Source organism: Salmo salar, chromosome ssa17 (assembly GCF_905237065.1).
Source record: "Salmo salar chromosome ssa17, Ssal_v3.1, whole genome shotgun sequence".
Classification (NCBI taxonomy): Eukaryota; Metazoa; Chordata; class Actinopteri; order Salmoniformes; family Salmonidae; genus Salmo; species Salmo salar.
The window spans coordinates 55,774,762-55,784,569 of record NC_059458.1 but is presented as its reverse complement, the minus strand read 5'-3'; the positions used below and the strand labels follow the sequence as shown (position 1 = coordinate 55,784,569).

The 9,808-nt window shown below is 41.4% G+C and overlaps 1 non-coding gene across 1 annotated transcript; it reads left to right on the top strand.

Moving 5' to 3' along the window:
• The first annotated feature begins 1,218 nt into the window (after nt 1-1,218).
• On the top strand, nt 1,219-1,345 carry LOC123728342 (small Cajal body-specific RNA 14). Its single transcript, XR_006760228.1, has one exon.
• Nucleotides 1,346-9,808: the final 8,463 nt, after the last annotated feature.

Below are 9,808 nucleotides of genomic sequence, written 5' to 3'. Positions count from 1 at the left end.
ACGATACTGTGCTTCCAACTTTGTGTCAGGCCCTTTCCTGTTTCAGCATGACAATGCCCCCCTGCACAAAGCGAGGTCCATACAGAAATGGTTTGTCAAGATCAGTGTGGAAGAACTTGACTGGCCTGCACAGAGCCCTGACCTCCACTCCATCGAACCTTTGGGATGAATTGGAACGCAGACTGCGAGCCAAGCCTAATCGCCCCACATCAGTGCCCGACCTCACTAATGCTCTTGTGGCTGAATGGAAACAAGTCCCTGCAGCAATGTTCCAACATCTAGTGGAAAACCTTCCCAGAAGAGTGGAGGCTGTTATAGCAGCAAAGGGGGGACCAACTCCATATTAATGCCCATGATTTTGGAATGAGATGTTCGACGAGCAGGTGTCCACATACCTTTGGTCATGTAGTGTAGGCCAAATGTATTATATACTAGGTGCTAAACATTTGAGCCATTTTTTAAAATTTTTTGTTTTTAGTTAATACAACTAGACTACGAGCTTAACAGCACAGTTACTTGATGTTGTAGAGACCTAGTTGCATTTTGTAGAGAAACGTGTCTTTGTAAATACTCCTGGAGATTGGTAATATATTTTTATACCTGGAAATTGTACTGTAGATGTTTTATTATTTCTGCTCCATTTTAAAATTTTCTTTTCTTTTTTCCTTTTTTTAAACTAATAATTGTACATAATGCAATAGGAAAATTAGTTATTTCTTTAAAGGCTGTTAAGTACACCCTGTTTCTGTCTGACACTAGCTAGGTGAGTTTTACTGTCGCAGCTTCTGATAGTTAAGACGATCAGGAAGTTGTAAGGCCTGTGTGTGTGTGTTTCTGTATGTTATCTTTGTGCTGCTGGCAATAGGCAAGTAATAACAGTATTATTAATCCCTCTCTCTCCAGTCTTCTGTCAGTCTGGCTAACAAACCTCAAACCCTTAGAGTCCGCAGGGATTGGAGATGATCGTGTTGAACTATACAGAAGGACTGTTCTTCACGGTCTGTCTGAATAACTATCTGAGTGAGTGTGTGTGTAGAGGTCCATTATAACATGGCATCACAGGTTTTTTTGGAATAAAATGTTGAATTAAACCTGTCATCTCTTATAATTGCCTCTGACATTAGGCAGTGGCTTGGTGGACCAGTTGTTAAGACACTGCACTATATACAAAAGGGTTGTTGGTTTGAATCCGGCATGGGTGGGATGTCTATAGAGATTGTGGTTCTGTTAACATTGCAGTACTGAGCAGTGTACTGTTGACCATGACACCACAGATAGTGATACTGGTGCTCACCGACAGGACCTAGCAAGTTATTGGACTCCCTGTGCGATGGTTCCATACACATCTGTACTTTTCTGTGACTTGGTTGGTAGAGCATGGTTCGCTGTCTCTCTGGCCTAGTTTGTGAGTGCTGTTCTGGGGTTGTTCTTTAGCTGTGTTCAGGCTGTGTACCAGGCCAGTGTGTGTTGATCCAGAGCAAGGCTGTTATGGTGTTTGGGAGGCTGTGTAACAGGCTTGTTTGGGAGGAATGCAGGGGCAGCAGGCAGCGGTAGGGGCATCTGGGACTGATTTGCTGAGCAGATTTGTGAGCATGCTGCGGACGGACCTACAACCCACCCAATAAGTCATCCTTCAGCATCGTGTGTGTGTGTGTGTGTGTGTACACAGTGCTGTCAAAACATGTTTTGTTGAATGCATTTCATTTGGACAGGGATGTATGTCCAACTCGCATGACTGTCCATAATGAACTGACTGCATTGAAGTTGGATTAGAGAATGTTATTTACATCTAGGACAAGTGCAACTGATAATTAAAGTGATCAATGACCGCTGACATCACCTCTGGAATATTGAGGTATGGAACAACAAAACATTGATCAAAAACAATATTAGCAATATCAGTCCACTCTGAATCCTACAATAACATCATGAAGCCTCTAGGCTAGCGCTAATCTATCAATCATTTCTCACCAACTGACGAGATCTGACGTTAGGTTTGTTAGCGTTACAGGATCAATGTCGTCTGGTGGTCACTGAAATCCATAGATGTAGAAAACACATTTGAAAACGGGTTATGCTTCCGTCTTAGTGCCAGATTCCTACTGGGAATTTGTTGGATTAATCACTTCTTTATGAACCAGTATATTACTTGCTAGTTATCCAACAGCTTTGATTTGCCGGGTGCAAGTTGGGAAGGAAGAAAAAGGTGAATAAAAAAAAAAAGATCCCTAGCCATTCCAGATTTCTGGCTATGACTAGTATTGTCGAGATCAAGAATTTAGGTCTTATATCAAGAACAAAGGCAATAACGAAGAACCCTAAAATCACTTCTTGGGTCTTTTTCTCGGGCCTCCATTCCTAATGGTTTCAAAATATGAAGGCTGGCAGAAATCATTCAGGGTAGTTAGTCTGAAATCGTTTCTTCTCTCTCCCTAGAAAGATCCTAGTCATTTCATTATTCCGTAACTATGGCTGTGGTGATAAGGTCAGCTGTGGTTTGTAGTAGCCTGCAATTCTAGAATAGTTATTGGGGGGAAAAAGCAGGAGCCACAAAATCCAGAGTGGTTTCGGGTGAGGGACAGAAGTCACGGTAGAGTATCTAGGCTAACGCAGACGCCAGCACATTGTGACAGGCTGTAGCCTCTTGTAAGGCAAAGTGGGCCAAACACATGTGGCCCATTCTGTGTTGGGTGTCACTGTATTCATCGCCATGATTGTAATCAGACTAATTTCATCAACACTCATTGAAAATCTTTAACTGCTAATGCTATGTGTGTAGGATAAACCACTACTGAGAGAAGTCCTTTTTCTGTGATCTGCGTTTTGACCTCAGCTTGAGGGATTCTCCCATGGCGCTGTCATGCGTGTCACACATTGCGTGTTGTAAGGCCAGAAGCATGTATGGCAAGGCCTGTAACTTTTTTCTTCTCTCACACACTCGCATACATGCATTCACACTCAAGTTGCATGCACACAAATTCATTATCTTTGGGATTTGATCATTAGGGGTATTTTTTTTACATACGATTCACAAACTCTGTCTTTTATCAAGCAGATTGGATCTGATTAGCCAGATGCTCATAAATCATGATTTGGATATGCTGCTAATTTGGATTTGGCCATCTTAACGCAATACAGTCCAAGAACATTGTGTCGTTTAGCGATTAGGTTAAAATAAATCTCATAAAAACGTTCTCCCTTTTAAGAGAATCTGATTTTAAACTATTCCCCTATGGAAGGCGGACTGTTTAACTCTCCCATACTTTAAAACCAACTTTGAGAAAGTGGATCTATAACTGTTTACCACTCTAAATAAACAGGGAGAATGTTTGTGGCAGGGTTAACATGGGAAACAACTCCACAGGGTTTCACTTATAGCTTGAACATATATTTTATAACTGCATCTTTCCAGGGGGCCTCAGATTATAGCTAGCTGTCCTCCAACAATGAAGAACGTGGTCTTCTGGGAGAAAATGGTGGTCTTGAATGACATCATGGATTTCCCACAATTCCCAGAGGTGGCTCTATACTGGGGATGTGAGTTGCTCTCATCACTTGGCTCATAATAAACATATAGCAAATTAGTATGTTTTTCTGTCTTCTGAATTTGCCAATGCCTCTTATACTCCCATGTAGTGCTTTTCTTTTTAGTGTTAAAAGATGCATGTACAACAAACATAACCAGCTCCACCATTGCATGAAGTTGGAGATATGGATTGATGCTTGTTTGGACAGGATTTGGAAGACACGTAATATAGCCTGAGTGTACAAAAACATTAGGAACACCTGCTCTTTCCATGACATAGACTGCCCAGGTGAAAGCTATGATCCCTTATTGATGTCACTTGTTAAATCCACTCCAACCAGTGCAGATGAAAGGGAGGAGGCCGGTTAAAGAAGGATTTTTAAGCCTTGAGACAATTAGACATGGATTGTGTATGTGAGCCATTCAGAGGGTGAATGGGCAATACAAAAGACTTAAATGCTTTTGAACTGGGTGCCAGATGCACCGGTTTGTGTCAAGAACTGCAATGCTGTTGGTTTTTTCACACTCAACACTTTCCCGTGTGTATCAAGAATGGTCCACCACCCAAAGAACATCCAGCCAACTTGGGCAAGCATTGGAGTCAACAATGTCCAGCATCCCTGTGGAACACCTTGTAGAGTCCATGCCCTGACAAATTGAGGCTGTTCTGAGTACACAAGGGAGTGGGGGTGGAGCTCAATATTAGGAAGCTGTTCTTAATGTTTTGTACAGTCAGTGTATACATCATGTATAAATATATAGTATTTGTACTGTATACGTCATGTGTATGTTGCTAGCTGTACACATGCCCAGCACTTCTCATCTCTACCATAATAAGCTACATGTATATTTGACTTTGGTCTGTCCAGTCCTGCAGCTTATGACCAAAGACTTATGTGGTCCACAGACCTGGGTTCATATACTATTTGTTTTCAAATACTTTAGCTAGGCTTGATTGAACTTGCCTTGCACATGCACAATGGAAGCAATATAATAGTCCCAAAAGTTCAAACCCCACCTGTAAGAAAGAGACCTAGGGCCTCAGTCTTGAAGGATAGCACTGACCGACTACAAGATTCCACTTGATTATTTATTCCATATAAAAAGACGGCACGATACTGCAGCTCTTCATTGGTCCTACCTCCTGCAGCTCCTCACTGGCCCTACCTCCTGCGGCTCTTCATCGGTCCTACCTCCTGCTGCTCTGCATCGGTCCTGCCTCCTGCAGCTCGCTGTACTCCACCACCACCTCTCTGTCCTGGAGAGAGAAGCTCAAACAACAAAGACAAGATGCTAGTTCATGGTAGACAATATCTTTGAAACAGTACTACGTATCTAGAGTTGATCAGTCTTTCTGTGTATAATTTATTGATAAGATGTTTTTAACTTTTGACCAAACAAAACAATGCTGCCAACCGGTCTTTACCGCGGCTACCGCGATTTTAGCCTGTAGGCCTAGATCTATGGAAGGTGTAATGTGAACTGTATAGTCAGTAGATGTGTGATGGGTGCTTCTCTTCCACACCACCCTGCTCATATGCGTTCCAGGCATACTCAATCAAACAGTCAAAGTATTTGAAAGAAAGCAAATACTATTTGAACCCAGGTCCGCGGTGGTCCAGTGTGGTCCAGTCTGTTCACCAGGCTGGTTCCCCGCTGATTATCCCCTCTCTCTCCCATCCTGTGTGGTCATTCCTATCATGACTCAGTCTGTCTGCTAGGCATTACCGTTCTCTCCGTGTGGAGTGGAGCAGATTTAGAGGTGATTACACATTGATTAATGACTTGTTGTCTTCAGTAGAATCCCACAGCCTCCCAGGAGAAATTCTGCAGAGAGTTCTTCTCTCATATGGACATTGATCACCATTGTGAGAGCTAGCCTGATCTGGTTCACACACATAACTAATCTTAAACCCCCTAGAAATAGCATTTGACCTCGTGGGGACTAACAAAATGTCCCCAGTTGGTCCCCACAAGAATAGTTAAACACCACACTGAACTGCTAGTTAATCACACTGAACTGTTGGTTAATCACACTGAACCGTTGGATAATCACACTGAACCGTTGGTTAATCACACTGAACTGTTGGTTAATCACACCGAACTGTTGGTTAATCACACCGAACTGTTGGTTAATCACACTGAACTGTTGGTTAATCACACTGAACTGTTAGTTAATCACACTGAACTGTTGGTGAATCACACTAAACTGTTGGTTAATCACACTAAACCGTTGGTTAATCACACTGAACCGTTGGTTAATCACACTGAACCGTTGGTTAATCACACTGAACCGTTGGTTAATCACACTGAACCGTTGGTTAATCACACTAAACTGTTAGTTAATCACACTGAACTGTTGGTTAATCACACTGAACTGTTGGTTAATCACACTGAACCGTTGGTTAATCACACTGAACCGTTGGTTAATCACACCGAACCGTTGGTTGACTACACTGAACTGTTGGTTAATCACACTGAACTGTTAGTTAATCACACTGAACTGTTAGTTAATCACACTGAACTGTTGGTGAATCACACTGAACTGTTGGTTAATCACACTAAACTGTTAGTTAATCACACTGAACTGTTGGTTAATCACACTGAACTGTTAGTTAATCACACTGAACTGTTGGTTAATCACACTGAACCGTTGGTTAATCACACTGAACCGTTGGTTAATCACACTGAACCGTTGGTTAATCACACTGAACCGTTGGTTAATCACACCGAACCGTTGGTTAATCACACCGAACCATTGGTTGACTACACTGAACCGTTGGTGATCTGCCACTGGAGTTGTTAGAGATGGTATCACATACATATTTGCTTATTAGCAGGCCTCAGTATAAGAGCATTTGGATATAACCAAGTCAGACCTTATATTTCTGCTTATTGCATGTCCATGTTATGTGGATAATATTCCAGTCTATTCTATTCTTCCCAACACAAGGTCTCACACAGACAGATAGAGCCACAGAAGAGTATAATATGGTCTGTTTGTTCACCAAGTTATCTCATGTTTTCTCTTGGTAATTCAACCCCATCTCATTCTGTTATTTGCTATCTAAAGTTATTGAAATGTTAATTATTGACCACATTATTTACCACAATAACAGGCATTCCCCCGGCCTAGTAATCAGTGGTAGAAAAAGTACTCAATTGTCATACTTGAGTAAAAGTAATGATAACTTAATAGAAAATTACTCACGTAAAAGTGAGTCGCCCAGTAAAATACTATTTGAGTAAAAGTATTTGGTTTTAAATGTACCTACAGTGACGTGAAAGTATTCACACCCCTTGGCATTTTTCCTATTTTGTTGCCTTAAAACCTGGAATTAAAATTGATTTTTGGGGGTTTTGTATCATTTGATTTACACAACATGCCTACCACTTTGAAGGTGCAAAATATGTTTTATTGTGAAACAAACAAGAAATAAGACAAAAACACAAAACTTGAGCGTGCATAACTATTCACCCCCCAAAGTCAATACTTTGTAGAGCAACCTTTTGCAGCAATTACAGCTGCAAGTCTCTTGGGGTGTGTCTCTATAAGCTTGGCACATCTAGCCACTGAGATTTTTGCCCATTCTTCAAGGCAAAACTGCTCCAGCTCAAAACTGCTCCAGCTCCTTCAAGTTGGATGGGCTCCTCTGGTGTACAGCAATCTTTAAGACATACCACAAATTCTCAATTGGATTGAGGTCTGGGCTTTGACTTGGCCATTCCAAGACATTTAAATGTTTCCCCTTAAACCACTCGAGTGTTGCTTTAGCAGTATGCGTAAGGTCATTGGTCATTGAACCTCCATCCCTCCATTGGTCATTGAACCTCCATCCCAGTCTCAAATCTCTGGAAGACTGAAACAGGTTTCCCTCAAGAATTTCCCTGTATTTAGCGCCATCCATCATTCCTTAAATTCTGACCAGTTTCTCAGTCCCTGCCGATGTTCTCGGGGTGATGAGAGGTGTTGGGTTTGAACCAGCTCAATTTTAGTCTCGTCTGACCAGAGTACCTTCTTCCATATGTTTGGAGAGTCTCCCACATGCCTTTTGGCCAACACCAAACATGTTTGCTTATTATTTTCTTTAAGCAATGGCTTTTTTCTGGCCACTCTTCCGTAAAGCCCAGCTCTGTGGAGTGTACGACTTAGTGGTCCTATGGACAGATACTACAATCTCCGCTGTGGAGCTTTGCAGCTCCTTCAGGGTTATCTTTGGTCTTTTTGTTGCCTCTCTGATTAATGCCCTCCTTGGCTGGTCCGTGAGTTTTGGTGGGCAGCCCTCACTTGGCAGGTTTGTTGTGGTGCCATATTCTTTTCATTTTTTAATAATAGATTTAATGGTGGTCATGGGATGTTCAAAGTTTTGGATATTTTTTATAACCCAACCGTGATCTGTACTTCTCCACAACTGTGTCCCTGATCTGTTTGGAGAGCTCCTTGGTCTTCATAGTAACACTTGCTTGGTGGTGCACCTTGCTTAGTGGTGTTGCAGTCTCTGGGGCCTTTCAGAACAGGTGTACAGTTGAAGTCGGAAGTTTACATACACGTAGGTTGGAGTCATTAAAACCCGTTTTTCAACCACTCCACAAATTTGTTGTTAACCTTTCGGGCTTACAGCCAGTGAAATTGCAGGGCGCCAAATTCAAACAACAAACAACAATTCCTCAAACATACAAGTATTATACACCATTTTAAAGATAAACTTCTCGTTAATCCAACCACAGTGTCCGATTTCAAAAAGGCTTTACGGTGAAAGCACACCATGTGATTATGTTACGTCAGCGCCTAGCCACAAAAAACCATACAGCCATTTTCCAAAGAAGGAGAGGTGTCACAAAAGTCAGAAATAGCGTTAAAATGAATCACTAACCTTTGATCTTCATCTGGTGGCACTCCCAGGACTCCATGTTAGACAATAAATGTTTGTTTTGTTCGGTAAAGTTAGTCTTTATGTCCAAATACCTCATTTGAAATTGGCGTGTTATGTTCAGAAATGCATTGTCTCAAACAAACATTCGGTGAAAATGCAGAGAGCCACATCAAATTACATAAATACTCATCATAAACATTGATATAAGATACAAGTGTTATACATACGATTAAAGATACACTTCTTGTTACTCCAGCCGCTGTGTCCGATTTCAAGAAGGCTTTACGGTGAAAGCACATCATGCTTTCACCGTAAGGTCAGCGCCTAGCCACAAAAACCATACAGCCATTTTCCAACCAAGGAGAGTTGTCACAAAAGTCAGAAATAGCATTAAAATTAATCACTTACCTTTGATGATCTTCATCTGATGGCACTCCCAGGTCTCCATGTTAGACAATAAATGTTTGTTTTGTTCGATAAAGTTCATCTTTATGTCCAAATACCTCCTTTTTGTTCGCGCGTTTAGTCCAGTAATCCAAATGCACAAAGCGCGGGCACAAAGTCTAGACGAAAAGTCCGAAAAGTTCCATTTGAGTTCGTAGAAACATGTCAAACAATGTTTCTAATCAATCCTTAGGGTGTTTTATCATAAATATTTAATAATGTTTCAACCGGACAATACTGTTATCATTACTAAGGAAAGGGAACGTAGCTCGCTCTCACGGCCATGCGCGTGACTAAACTAAAGGCTTTCACCTGGACCATCTGCTTTGAGTGCTCTTATTCGCTCCCCTTTCACAATAGAAGCCTGAAACAACTTCTAAAGACTGTTGACATCTAGTGGAAGCCTTAGGAAGTGCAACCTGACCCCACAGACACTAGATATTCGATAGGCATTCACTTGGAAACTACAAACCTCAGAATTCCCACTTCCTCGTTGGATTTTTCTCAGGTTTTCGCCTGCCATATGAGGTCTGTTATACTCACATTATTTTAACAGTTTTGGAAACTTTAGAGTGTTTTCTATCCAAATCTACTAATTATATACATATTCTAGCTTCTGGGCCTGAGTAACAGGCAGTTTACTCTGGGCACGCTTTTCATCCAAACATCCCAATGCTGCCCCCTATCCCTGAAGAGTTAACCAGCTATAGTTTTGGCAAGTCGGTTATGACATCTACTTTGTCCATGACACAAGTAATCTTTCCAACAATTATTTACAGACAGATTATTTCACTTATAATTCCCTGTATCACAATTCCAGTGGGTCAGACATTTACATACACTAAGTTGGCTTTGCCTTTAAACTGCTTGGAAAATTACTGAAAATTATTTCATGGCTTTAGAAGCTTCTGATAGGCTAATTGACATCATTTGAGTCAATTGGAGGTGTACCTGTGGATGTATT